General features: G+C 34.9%; 1 long non-coding RNA gene across 2 annotated transcripts in view; it reads right to left on the bottom strand.

Annotated features, from left to right (window-relative positions):
* Positions 1-13214, bottom strand: part of LOC145676104 (uncharacterized) — an 83474-nt gene that overhangs the window by 14890 nt on the left and 55370 nt on the right. For both annotated transcript variants that reach the window (XR_014129287.1, XR_014129288.1), the window contains exon 3: positions 10169-10310. This is a non-coding gene — a long non-coding RNA (uncharacterized LOC145676104). The remainder of the gene's footprint in view (positions 1-10168; positions 10311-13214) is intronic.

Genomic DNA, 13214 nt, shown 5'->3' with positions numbered 1-13214 from the left:
ATGTGATTTCGTGCTATTTTCAAAATACAATAAAAATGTTCCCAATTTTGGGCACCAAAAACTTACTAGTTTTTAGACAAGTTGATATTAATACCATGTAACTTACAACTGTAAAGAAATCAATGTTTATTGATCATTGATTGGCAACGATTTCCCACCCATCGATATATTGACTGATTGAGAAACATTATTTACCATGAAGACTGTTATTAATGTTGTGAATCTTTTTTTTTTTTTTTTAATTACATAAATTGTTTTGGTTGCACTGTGAATAACAAACACACGGAAAGACAATCCTTACTAATGTGAATTCATTTCTGTCTGACCAGGGATGATATCGAAACTGCACCTTGAATTGGGAGACATTCTATATATTTCCTGATAGGACTTCTCGAGTAAGTTCCAAAACAGGTGTTCGTTTCGTGCCCGTAAGTGACCCCGCCTTTGCAGGGGCTAAAATATATAGAACATTTTTACCTATTTTCTATAGTAGGTGTACGTAAATTACGTTGCTACCCCTAAAAGTTGAAACCTATGCTAAAACGCCCAAACACCTGTTTCATCATTGTAAAAGCATAATTTAACGAAGTGAAAATATTTGCCCCAGGGTCTTCGCAGGGTCCCAGGTGGGGTCCAACTCAAAATTTGCAATTGAAAAGAGGGGCAAGTAGCATATTGTTTGAAAGCTAGTGTTAAAAGAAAAACGATAACAGAAGTCTCACAACTCTATTCAAACTCTGTGCGAAATGGCGGAAGATTCAAAATTTGAAAACAGTGCATGGCCACCACTAGAATTCCTAAACGGTGATACAGATGTCAAAATCACAAAAGTCATGACAATGGCAGCCAGAACAAAAGCACTGGAAAGTTCAAACGAATTCGACAGCTACATTCAACAAATCAGGCGGGAGATTGAAGAGGGTAACGACAACCTTGATCAAATTGTGAATCTTGATCAAAGTGGATTTAATTATGAATTACTAACACCACGAACTCTAACTCAACGTGGAGCAAAAACATGTCGAAACTCAAGTAAGATCCGGATCAAAAATAACACATTCTTACACAGTCCAGGAAGCGATTTCGGCATCAGGAAAGCTCGTGGGCCCGACTGTCATTGTGGTCCGCGAACCATCCGGGAAATTTGGATCAAGGGTCCAATGTAAAATCCCTCAGATCCCTGGAGTCATAATCAGAGACAACAAGTCAGGAATGATGACAAAGGCAATATTCAAGGAATACCTGCCACATCTTGTTCGAGACGTTGGAACTTCGTGTCTTTTGTTGAAGGACGACGCAGCCATCATGAGAGATCCGGACTTGTATCGAGAGTGTCCTGACTTATATCCAGGAACAATCACTCTAGGCAGTACTTCCTATGGACAGCCATTCGATGTGGGATATATTCTTTACAGAAAAATGATGGTGAAGCATGCCCACAAGCATGTTCGGAATGAAGGACTTGGAGACAAGCTGGACATGACAAATCGGTATTCCAGTGCTCACGTGATTGGGAAATCAGTTGGAATCACCCCGATTCCAAGATATGATCAAGTTCGCTTTCGGCAAATGTGGATACATCGACCTTCCTGACGATTTTATTTGCCAGTAAGTGAGAAACTTGTCTTTCAGTTTCTACACAAAGATCCAGCTTTCTCGACATGTTCGATTCCGGACGACAAACACTGCATGGAGAAGAGTTTTATTCAGTGCAGTTGGTGTCTCCAACCACTGTGCTTTTATCACTTCTTCATGAACAACAGCATGGCCGCACCCCTCCACGAGACACTCAAGCTTCACTATCACGCCGTAGAGTGATCGTCATGCATATGGCCCTTATACCTGCATAAAAACATAAAGTCCTGGCAGCTACCCGTTGCTACGACCATGGCGTGTGACTTACGTGGCTCTCACACATAGACCAGAGCAAAACCCAAGCTTCAGCAAACAACATTCGACGGAGCCATGTCTTCTAGACTGCTTCTACCAGACGGGCCTTCGGAAAGTTGAAGAGCGATAGCTTATTAACGATATACTTCTTGAACTCTTTGCAAATGAAAACATCGAGATAGACTCCGCGTGGGACCCTATGAGGGCTCTGGGGTAACCATTTTTATTTAGATAAATTGCACGTTTTAAATACTGTAACACGTGTTTTAGAATTTTGACACCTGTTTCACCGTTTTGGAATTCTAGTGGTCTCCATGCACCGCTTTCAAATTTTGAATCTTCCGCCATTTCGCACAGAGTTTGATTACAGCTGTGAGACTTCTGTTATCGCTTTTCTTTTAACACTGGCTTTCAAACGATATGCTACTTGCCCCTGATTTCAATTGAAAATTTTGAGTTGGACTCCACCTGGGACCCTGCGGGGACCCTGGCGTAAATATTATCATTTCGATAAATAGCACTTTTCAAATAATGAAACACGTGTTTTAGAATTTTGACACCTGTTCCACCGTTTTAGAATTCTAGTGGTGACCCTGCACTGTTAGCTGCAGACTGTTTTCAAATTTTGAATCTTCCGCCATTTCGCACAGAGTTTGATTAGAGATGTGAGTCTTCTGTTATCGTTTTTCTTTTAACACTAGCTTTCAAACGATATGCAATTTGCCCCTCTTTTCAATTGCAAATTTTGAGTTGGGCCCCACCTGGGCCCCTGCGAAGACCCTGGGGCAAATATTTTCACTTCGTTAAATTATGCTTTTACAATGATGAAACAGGTGTTTGGGCGTTTTAGCATAGGTTTCAACTTTTAGGGGTAGTAACGTAATTTATGTACACCTGCTATAGAAAATAGGTAAGAATGTTCTATATATTTTAGCTCCTGCAAAGGCGGGGTCACTTCCGGGCACGAAACGAACACCTGTTTTGAAACTTACTCGAGAAGTCCTATCAGGAAATATATAGAATGTTTCCCAATTCAAGGTGCAGTTTCAATATCATCCCTGGTGAGAATTCAAACTGTTTTCTTCTGTGGTTTTAGATTTTGTTGCTGGATTGAAGAAGTGTTTGTTTACGCTTATGTAACGAATTATGTCAATTTATGATTTATGTAATAAATGCTGAGAGAGTTCCTTTCCCGATTATCCAACCATCTCTGACCTTAAGTGCCTGTTAGGACGTGGCTCGAGTCAGCAACATCATCAGGGAATTTGGATGTTTATAAACCCAGGGAAACCCGGAAGCGGGGAGTTAGTCGGAATTGTTGGTCGGAGTTGAAGGAGTGAATTGGTAGAGAACATCAGACACGGACAGTCAACCCTCCATTAGTTTAACGAACTTCTATTTAAGTCTTCGTCAGGTTCTAACCCGATGGCTAGAGAGAAAGATATTGTTATCAGAACGACAGACCTCCGATCTTACAAACGATCTGTCAGTGTAGCTCCCGAATTACGAGCTGCATTGCGAGTCTGAGAAGTAGCCAACTTTGGGTTAAGTTAAGTCAGACATATTCGAACCCACATGCCTACGCAGAAGGAGAAAACCAGAGAGAACACCGAGGAGCCTAGCAGTAACAATGGAGAATTGACAGATACTGTGATTTCAGAATCCCTTCCTTCCTACTCCCTTTCCCAACAATCTCTTAACAATTCTTCTAAAAATTCTCATTTTTATTTCTTTTATTTTAAAACCGGTGTCGTCCAATTTTGGTACCTTGTCTACCAAAGAGTCACATCCCAAGTAAATCTAGTAGACGACACTGCTTTTTTTGAATACTCATTTCAATTTAAGCACCCGTTAAACAACTTAGCAACGAAATAAAACGAGGTGCGATTATTTTCTTTTTTTTAAAAAAAAGAGTATTTCGTAATCGGAATTCGAAAATAACAGTGAACAAAACTAAATTAAAGTCTTTAACGTAATTCTAAGCTCTTTCCTCATAGTATTTCCAGAAAATACTTTTCATCAAAAAATATCAGGACTACTCAACATTTTAACTGATCCACGTCGAGGTGTGATTTTTTAAATGGACCGGTTAAACTTGCAGTGGTGTAAGTATATTACCTTTGCTTATCAAGAATTAGCATAGAAGGGATTGTAATTAATTTGGGAGCAAAACAGCAATTTCCTTTATTATTACAATGTCCACTGACATATGTTAGCAGTTGAATGAAATTCTGATTTACTCTTTATGTTAACAGATTGACTTACCTAGATCTCGTTTCTGTGTCTAAGTCTTTCTTTTTGAAAAAGTTATTTACACCATTGTAACGTTAACCCCTTCAAATAAAGACAATAAGAGATTGGTCGTTGCCTTAAAACGGATTAGGATGTGAATATCAAATACAATCGAAGCAATACAACTTGAATTAATATCAACACAACAGAATCCAATGGAAATCTGTTTTTGCAACGGTGAACTTTTGAATTTCTTATGTCATAGAGGGAGTTAGATCTGTGTTTTAAAATTATCTGAAGAACCACTGAAAAAGAGTCCTCATTTCCTCCTAATGATAATTTGAGTTGTCTTCCAAACTTTATGAACATATTCACACACAAACACAAACGAAACTATAGGACGAACCAGTTGCATCCTTTTTAATCTATTATTACAGTCTCAAGACCTCTCCATCAACTGACAAGAAACACACACACACACACAAACCAGTCTCTATTCTTTGGTCACGCATTCGGCTGTGCTATCAAAAAGGACTACAGAGTATATACATATAATTATCAACGGTTGTACTGCCTAATTAAAACTAATAACCGCAAAGAAAACTTAATGCTCACCTTATATTTACATTCTAAAACTGACCCACAACATCTCATCACACACAAAAGACTGGGAGGGAAGATAACATGAGAGAAAGTAGTATTTAGGGCTTCGGGAAGAACTGTGTGGTCCCTCTTGCGAAGAAATGTATAATAACATTCTTACCTTAAACATCTGATGTTGTATTTAAAGGCACGTTATTACGCTATTGAGATATGAAGACAAGGAGTAATGGGAAATGACATCCAGCTGGCTGGCCGAGGCCTGTCTTGCTAATTGTGGTTCCTCATTTAAGATGGTCATTCATGGTCATTAAGAAAGAAAGGCAATGTCAAATGATAAAGGTAATTTAACTGCTCTGTATGTATGTATGTGAGGAAGGGGGTGGGGCATTATACTCTAAGATGTTGAATACGCAAATAGTTTCATGCTATGTTATTAGGAATAATTAACTTAAATAATCTATCAAGAATCCAAGCAACTTTTAATTTAATCTCATTGCTTCCAAAAGTGAATTAATGTCTGTTTTACATACAGTACATAGAACTTTCAACTACTCTCGGGACTCTCTCATCCTACATCGATCAAGAAAAAACGATACAATCATTATGATTATAATGTAATAATGAGATTATGTATTTAACATCTTTTTTGTCATACATCAATCATGGAAGTCATATTACTACATTGCATTTTACATATTTAACTATCTTTTTCATACCAGATTAATCATGGAAATAATCACCAAAATATAACGAAATTAACATACATATTTAACATTTTGTTATCCTACATCAATAATAGAAGTAATGATGTGATAACTGAAACTATATCGTAATTACGGGGCTATGCACATGTATTTAGCTTTTTCTACCCTACTCCAATCTTGAAAATGATATGATCATTAAAAATATAACGCAACAATCGTATTACATATTTACATTTTTTTTAAATTTTGCACATATCATGAAAATTATATGATCATTCAAAAGATATAACTATCTATCTATACAAAAATGGAAGTGACTATGTTTGTGACATGTATTGTTTGTGGTTATGTTTGTAACTCTTGAATCATCCGACTGATCTCAATCAAATTTTTAATAGATCCATATAGATGAGGTTCGGTCTTGGGATGGTTTTTGTCATTTCAGTTTGACAGTGCAACTTAGAAGAGGGGATATATATATGATCAAAAATAACTGATATTAGTGTCGAATCCATAGTTTTCGGGGACGCTGCAATGAACAGTGACACTTCCAATGCAGCTTAAATCCAAACTCAGCCCCACAACGTAAGGCCAACTTTATGTGGCAATGTCTCGAGTTCAAGATCAAGAAAATTTATATGTTCTGGTTGAAGAATGCAAAACAATAAACATCATCAATCAGCGAGCGCTTCAGGAATACTAAAAAGTGACTGACCAATGAAACACTAATTTTTCTTATTTTCACCCAGCGAACTCTAGTAATATATATAACGCAGTTTTTAATCCTACACCAACTATGTTAAGTAATTATATGATCATTGATAGTATAAATGAAAAATAGACTTATGTTATTTACATAATAACAAAAATATAAAAATTGTATACATACATAATTACATATTATAAAATAATTATTATGTATTTTTATATTTATCATTTTATATCCTACATCGATCATGGAAATAATGATCATTGAGCATATAACACAATGATAAAACAACATATTTAGCAATGTTTAAATCCTACACTAATTATGGAAATAGTGATGTGATCGTAGGAATAAAAACTCAATAATACAGATATATAATATAACGCAATACAATAATAAAATTTCCAATAAGTAAACAAGTTCGTTATAAATCTGTTCAAGTAAAATAAGTTTCCATAATTTTATTTTTGCTTCCGGTGTCATCCACAAGGGACATAAAATATGACTATATTATTATTGCTTTACAAATTTAAAATTCGACTGGCAACATTGAAAACTATTTACAAGGGATGATCCACCTACGATTATCTCCTGTAAATAGTTTTCAATGTTACCAGTCTGATTTTAAAGTTGTAAAGCAAAATATAATGTCGTCATATTTTATGTCCTCTGTGGGGGACACCGGGACCGACATAGTTAATGGTGAAGAACTAGAAATAAATTATGCTATCAGGGGCAGATAGCATAGAGGTAAAGTACCACATTGCGGTATGAAAGTTCGCAGTTTCGATTCCAGATATGTAACTTTTGAACAAGCAGTACCATGTCCGTTGGTTTCCCTCAGGAGATGTAAGTTTGTGGTGAATAACATTGAATCTGTGGTAGATTCTCTCGAGATTTTCCCGTTTCTTTCAATTCCTCAGATAACCAATTCTTCTATAATCATTCACTTGAATTTAATCTTCCCAACCTAAAATGCATAGGCGTGAGACATTAAACTTAAGTGTCTCATTTCATTTAAAATATCGCATTGCTTTGGTATAGAAGACTGGTCTAGTAGTATCTAGCTTTTAAATATGGGATCCTGACATTCTAATGAATAGTTATTAATTTACCCGATAAAAAAAAGTTCGAATTGTATTGGAAAGAATTGGAAGTAGAATGTGTGTCATTGTGAACACCAGTGTTGGACAAAGTCAATTAAAATCAATTGCAATTGATCAATTAATTGAAAGTAAATGCTGTAGAAATTAATTGCAATTGAATTAATTGTCAATTGCATTGAATTGCAATTTAATGACTCCTCACGTTTACTCTATTGTGAAGGACAAATTTATATATATTTTAAAATAAAGCTTTCAGAGATAGCAACATTGGAGATGAAGATAACGGAAGCAAAAAAAAAGGTGTAAAGAATTTTGTTATATCTTTTTCTATAGTATCTTCCTAATATTTACCGCTGACTTCTGTCAGATAGAAACCGGCATGTTATTATTAATGGTCTTTTAACCCGCAAATAAATAGCTTCCGAATAAGAATTATAGAATCGAAAAGTCTACTTAATGAAATAAAAAAAGGAAACCCCAAAACATTTTTTGAAACAGATAAAACAATGGCTGTCAAAGAGTTAAAAAAAAAGGTGATTATAATGCCTTAATATATACTTTTGGAACTATTGTTATTCTTTCGTGTTATCTTTCTTTTCTTTTCTTGTTTGCCAGCTTATTTTTTCCCTTCCTATCGTTTATTTTCTTACTGTGTGTTCCTTCAAAAGCTCATGGATAATTACTAGGTTTTGAGCTAAATAGCAGAAAGAACATGTCTTGGACTAAAATAAGGAGCGGGGGCTGAGTTCTAAGTTTATAATTGACCAGAATGTAAGTAAGATTGTTGAAGAAAACGTCAATGGGAGAAGATGACCATACCACAAAACCGCAGACACAAGAACATGAGTGAACAGTAGGAAAAACAGGAAAAAAGATTAAACAATAAAAAATATGTTGTTTAAAAGAATACAAATTACTGTTATCTGAGCAAAAGTTAGTATATTACATTTTAATATATAAAATTATGCTACTACCTAGTACAGATCCACCGGAAGTCATAAACGAAAGGTAAACAAAATTGTTCTTAAAATGAGTCGAATAATAATACGAATAAAATAAGTACTTAATCAGATAAAAAAAAAGTTCAAATCGTTTTTGAAAGAATTACAAGTAACATGTGTGTCACTGTTAAATCCAGTGTTGGGCTAATCAACTAAATTCAATTGCAATTGATCAATTAATTGAAAGTAAATGCTGTGGTGATTAATTGCAATTAAATTAATTGTCAATTACATTCAATTGCAATGAAACGACTGCATTTAATTGCAATCAAATTTCCACAACAATTACTTTTAATTGATGGATTAATTGCAATTGATTCTCAATTTTTTTAATGGTCAAATGCAGTTAACGATTTACTATTACTTACTTGAATTGTTAATTGCAACTAACAATTAAATTTACAGATTAATTGTTAATTGTTAATTCAATTGAAATTTGCCCAACATTGGTTTAAACTACATGTGTGACTGTTAGGAAGAAACATATACGTTTGAAGAGAAGACGCAGACCAAAACACAGTAACGAAGAAATGAAATGTCGACTGAACGCAGAGAATTCGTGAAATTTTTATTCAGTACAAGCTCTTTTGCCTTCGCGAATTCTGTCAAGGAATTTGAAGCTTAAATTATATAAAGCGATAGGCCTATTAAGAGGTTTCTGTGGATTTATATATATATATATATATAATGCATCCTCATTCGGACGGCATCCGCAACATCTCAATCCGCATCCACATCTGCATTTGCAGATAACGAGATAACAAATATATAAAAAATTTATTACTTTATGACGATTACAATTTCATTTATTTATTTACACATGTTTCTGGACATTACTGGCATCTATGACTTTTAAGTTCGTCACATATGAGGGATGATTTCCCTCTGCGAGCACACTTTCCACGGAAGGGGAGAAGAAAGTGTTACTACTTAAATTAGGTTAGGTACGTTCCGAAAAGACTATTTCAGATTAGACTTCTGAAATTACTCTAATATCATTAACTCATACAACCAGTTGCATACGCCTTCATACGTATCACTATTACCATTTAGAATCAACAGTATTTCCAATCATACTTATTTATTCCATACTCTTTACATATATTTCCTTGCATCAACTTACAACTGTAACTTTATCATTCTTTTTGACACTTGAGATACTCAATTCTTCCACTACAACTTTGTAACCATTAAACAACAAACATTATTCATTTAAAATCAATAATTATTCATTTGTCTTTTTAACAAATTCAGTGGCACTCTAAACAAGGACTTTCTTGCCATTATACATTTTTGATCCTTTTATTGTTCATTTCCTGCACCTACAGAAAGGATAGTCCGGAACTTGTATATTAGGTTCTGACATTTGCCTGGTGTAAATGAGTAAAACCCAGAAAAAAGCTCTGACTTAGGATGGCTGGCGTGAAAAGTTGTTACTCCTTTTCGACCGAGTATCAACACTGGAATCAAGATTTCAAAAGTAGTTCCTATTACAAGAATTGTAAATATCCCCTTTATAGTTTCTTGTCGGGGGCACGGTGACTCACTAGTAGAATGCTTGCCTTTGTTGCATGGGGTACTTGACTCGATCCCCGACCAAGTAAGTTTGTGGTGGATAATATCATGTCAGTAGATTTTCTCGGGGTACTCCCATTACCTCCCTCCTTTTCATTCCACCAATTCTTCCATCATCATTCATTTGCCTTCATCATCGTCTTCCTTAGCATAACAGGCATAATCGTTGGACGTTAAGCTAAAGGAAAGATATAGCTTCGTGAACCCTGTTATAAATTTGAATAATATGAATAACAATAGAATTCAAGCTCAACATTCAATATTATCTTTTCCTATTATAGATCAACTGCACTAAATAAAATTCATGCAAACAGAAATACGAAATTAATAGAAAATATGCCTACTTACTTAAGATCTGTAGGAAATCCCCTTCTGCTTTGTTTCTCCTAACTCATAAGACTTAAGTATCTTTGTCTAATACGAAAAGGTAAAATGAAGATAAAAAAACAACTTCCAGAAAGAAGAATAAAGGCACCTCACACAAACTGGCCTGAAATTAGATTAGCATTTCATATTTATTATAAGGTTTTAGAGCAGACAGAAAGACAAAATAAAACTTTATTTTACTCTCGGTTATTTGTTCCGAAATAACAATAAATGTAAAAATTAATAGTTTGAGAAGAAAGATGATTAAACTTCCTGTCTTCTCACGAATATCCACATCTCTATCTGCCATCCGCACAGGAACTAAGAATACAGAATATCTTCAGAAAGTTATAATGACACGAATACATGCGGAAACATCCACGGATATTTGCATCCATGATACCTCTCACGACAGTTATGATGGGTTATACTGTATTTTATGAACGAGAGATTGGAGCGAGAGACTTTAGTGCTGAGGTCTGTATCTCCAATTTCTTTTTTCATTCAAGACTAATAGTATTGTACGACAATGTTATACCAATAATTATTCATTTATATGCTGTTGGAAAATTTCCATTTTCCACCTATAAAAGTTTAAATTACTGGTAAGTATTACCTTGGACATGTCTTAACAGAATTTGAATTTCTTTTTCCTCATCCACTTCCCATGTCGTGCTTAAAATATTTTTCTGGACTTCGATAAATCGCTCTCCTGCACCAAAAAATGGTAGCTTGACCTCTTGCAATTTTCATTTGTGATTATAAATTTGACGGACTCTTTTGTTTGAACTTTGATCTTAATCCTTTGCCAATCAAAGAAATGATGATATAAACATTGAGAATATAACAGTAATGGAATTGTATGTTTAACGTTTCTTTTTCATTCTATAATTAGCCATTGCAAATAAGACGCAATAATGGAAAGTAAAGAAACTTGTAATCAATTTAAGTAAAATAAATTGTCATAATTTTATTCTACATATATTTACCATTAAGAACCAAAAATAAATAATTTAACCTTCAAGGAGCAGGTGATACAGTGAAAAAACTTTCATATCTAGTACGAGAAATTCCTGGTTCGAACCTAGATTAGGTAAGTTTGTAACTATCAACATAGTATTCATATTTCTTTCTAGTTCAAACCCCCACGATTATACACTGAGACTAAAGAAATGATGATACTGATGATGAGTTAAATGATGAAATGAAGGAAGAAAAGTGAAATGAAATGAAATCTTTCGGTTTAACCTTCCACAATTATGCCTGTTAGGCTAAAGGAGACGCAATATTTAGCCAAGTGAATGGTAATAGAAGAACTAGTGAAATGAGAAAGTAGAAGGAAACGAGAGTACTCCGAGAAAACCAACCCACGGACACGATGTTACCCACCACAAGCTTATTTGACCAGGGATCGAACCTAGGACCAGAGGTAAGCACTCTACCACTGAGCCACTCAGATGAACGAAGAGAGAAGAAACGGGAAAACTCCGAGAAAAACCCACGTACATGGTGTTTGTTTATTACAAAGTCCACTTGGGTGGACTAGATATCAAACCAGCGACTTCATGCACCAGAAGTGAACACTCTACCCCTGAGCCACCGCACTCCCTGTGCGTATTCTTAAATCTTTATTGCATAATTTATATTAATAGATTTTCTTAATGCATTATTCTATTTATTCAGGGGAAATGGCAATTCCACAGCTTCGAGCCCCTGATATACATTCCCTCCTTCCTATTGAAGAGCGAGATGAAAGTGACACCTTGAGAAACAAGGAAGCACTGACAGAATCACTGAGACTTCATCTATTTGCATAGCACCTGGATTTAGAAACTTTTCATTATCTGCCCTGTTACAAAGATAACTAGCATTTCCACCAGCCGACGTTGACAGAAATCCAGAAACATCTCTTTCAAAGTCGTCAGTATTATTCGTAATTTCTTAAAGTTAATACTTAAAAAAAAAAAAAGGGGGGGGGGTTCTTTCCCTTTTTTTCACAAAGGAATACCATCCAAAAGCGTCAACTCATTGTGTTTTGGTAGAAAGACAGATTTATCAAGTCTGCAATTATCCAGATCTGTCTCAGATTCATGTCTTGTCATTTCTGTTGTTCAACTGCTCCGACACTGACGTTCCATCATGGGCCTTTATGAATAATTCCTAAGCAGTGTGATAAATCAAGGTATAAACTTAACTTTCGGGTAAGAAGTTTGGATCTGTTCCTCTTTCTCTCTCTCTCTCTCTCTCTCTCTCTCTCTCTCTCTCTCTCTCTCTCTCTCTCTCTCTTGTGCATTTATCATCTTCGTTAATGTAAGAGAAACCCGATGTATTACTGTTGGGCAATATTTTGCGTTTCTCGTTCTGTATCTTTCATATAGAATTTGTCTGAACTACAAGTTTTGAAGTAAATGCGAACACCTCGTATGGCCATTTTAATGAACCACCCACATCACTTTTTCTTCCATTATAAGTGAAACATGAAGAAACGCTGAAACATGTGTTTAATTATTTACCAAAGACCAAATACCAAATACCAAGACTCACCAAAGGTAGTCGTCAACCCTGGTTCGGCTAATAATATAAGTAAATCTTTAGTGGCAGTAATCGTTTACACCTTAAAATATCTTCCGTAATTATATTCACTAGTATTATCACCTTTTCTACGGAAATTACAAGTCCATGATAAGTGTTAGATAATTTATTCGTTGATTCTCTTTTAACGTATATTCACACAAACTGTCTTGCAATCATACATGTTAATTATATATGTATAAACAACTACATAGCAACCAACTATACAATAATAATGTATATTCCTTATATCTTAAAAACATTCTTCTTTTGTTATTTTTAAGTAACATTATATCAGGTATAGTGCTTGTGTAGAAGCACTTTCTGCCCAAGATACAAGTAATTATCGACCGATACAAAGTATCTCGTTGTAAACTTTAAATATTTAAATACAAATTTCAATTTGAAACATAAAGTTTCGGAACTGTTTCTTCTCGAGAACAGATATCTTTTCCAA

The sequence above is a fragment of the Thermobia domestica genome, chromosome 18, assembly GCF_964235325.1.
Source record: "Thermobia domestica chromosome 18, izTheDome1.hap1.1, whole genome shotgun sequence".
NCBI classification, from domain to species: domain Eukaryota; kingdom Metazoa; phylum Arthropoda; class Insecta; order Zygentoma; family Lepismatidae; genus Thermobia; species Thermobia domestica.
The sequence above is the reverse complement of the archived record's forward strand: the minus strand, read 5'-3'. Positions and strand labels throughout refer to the sequence as shown.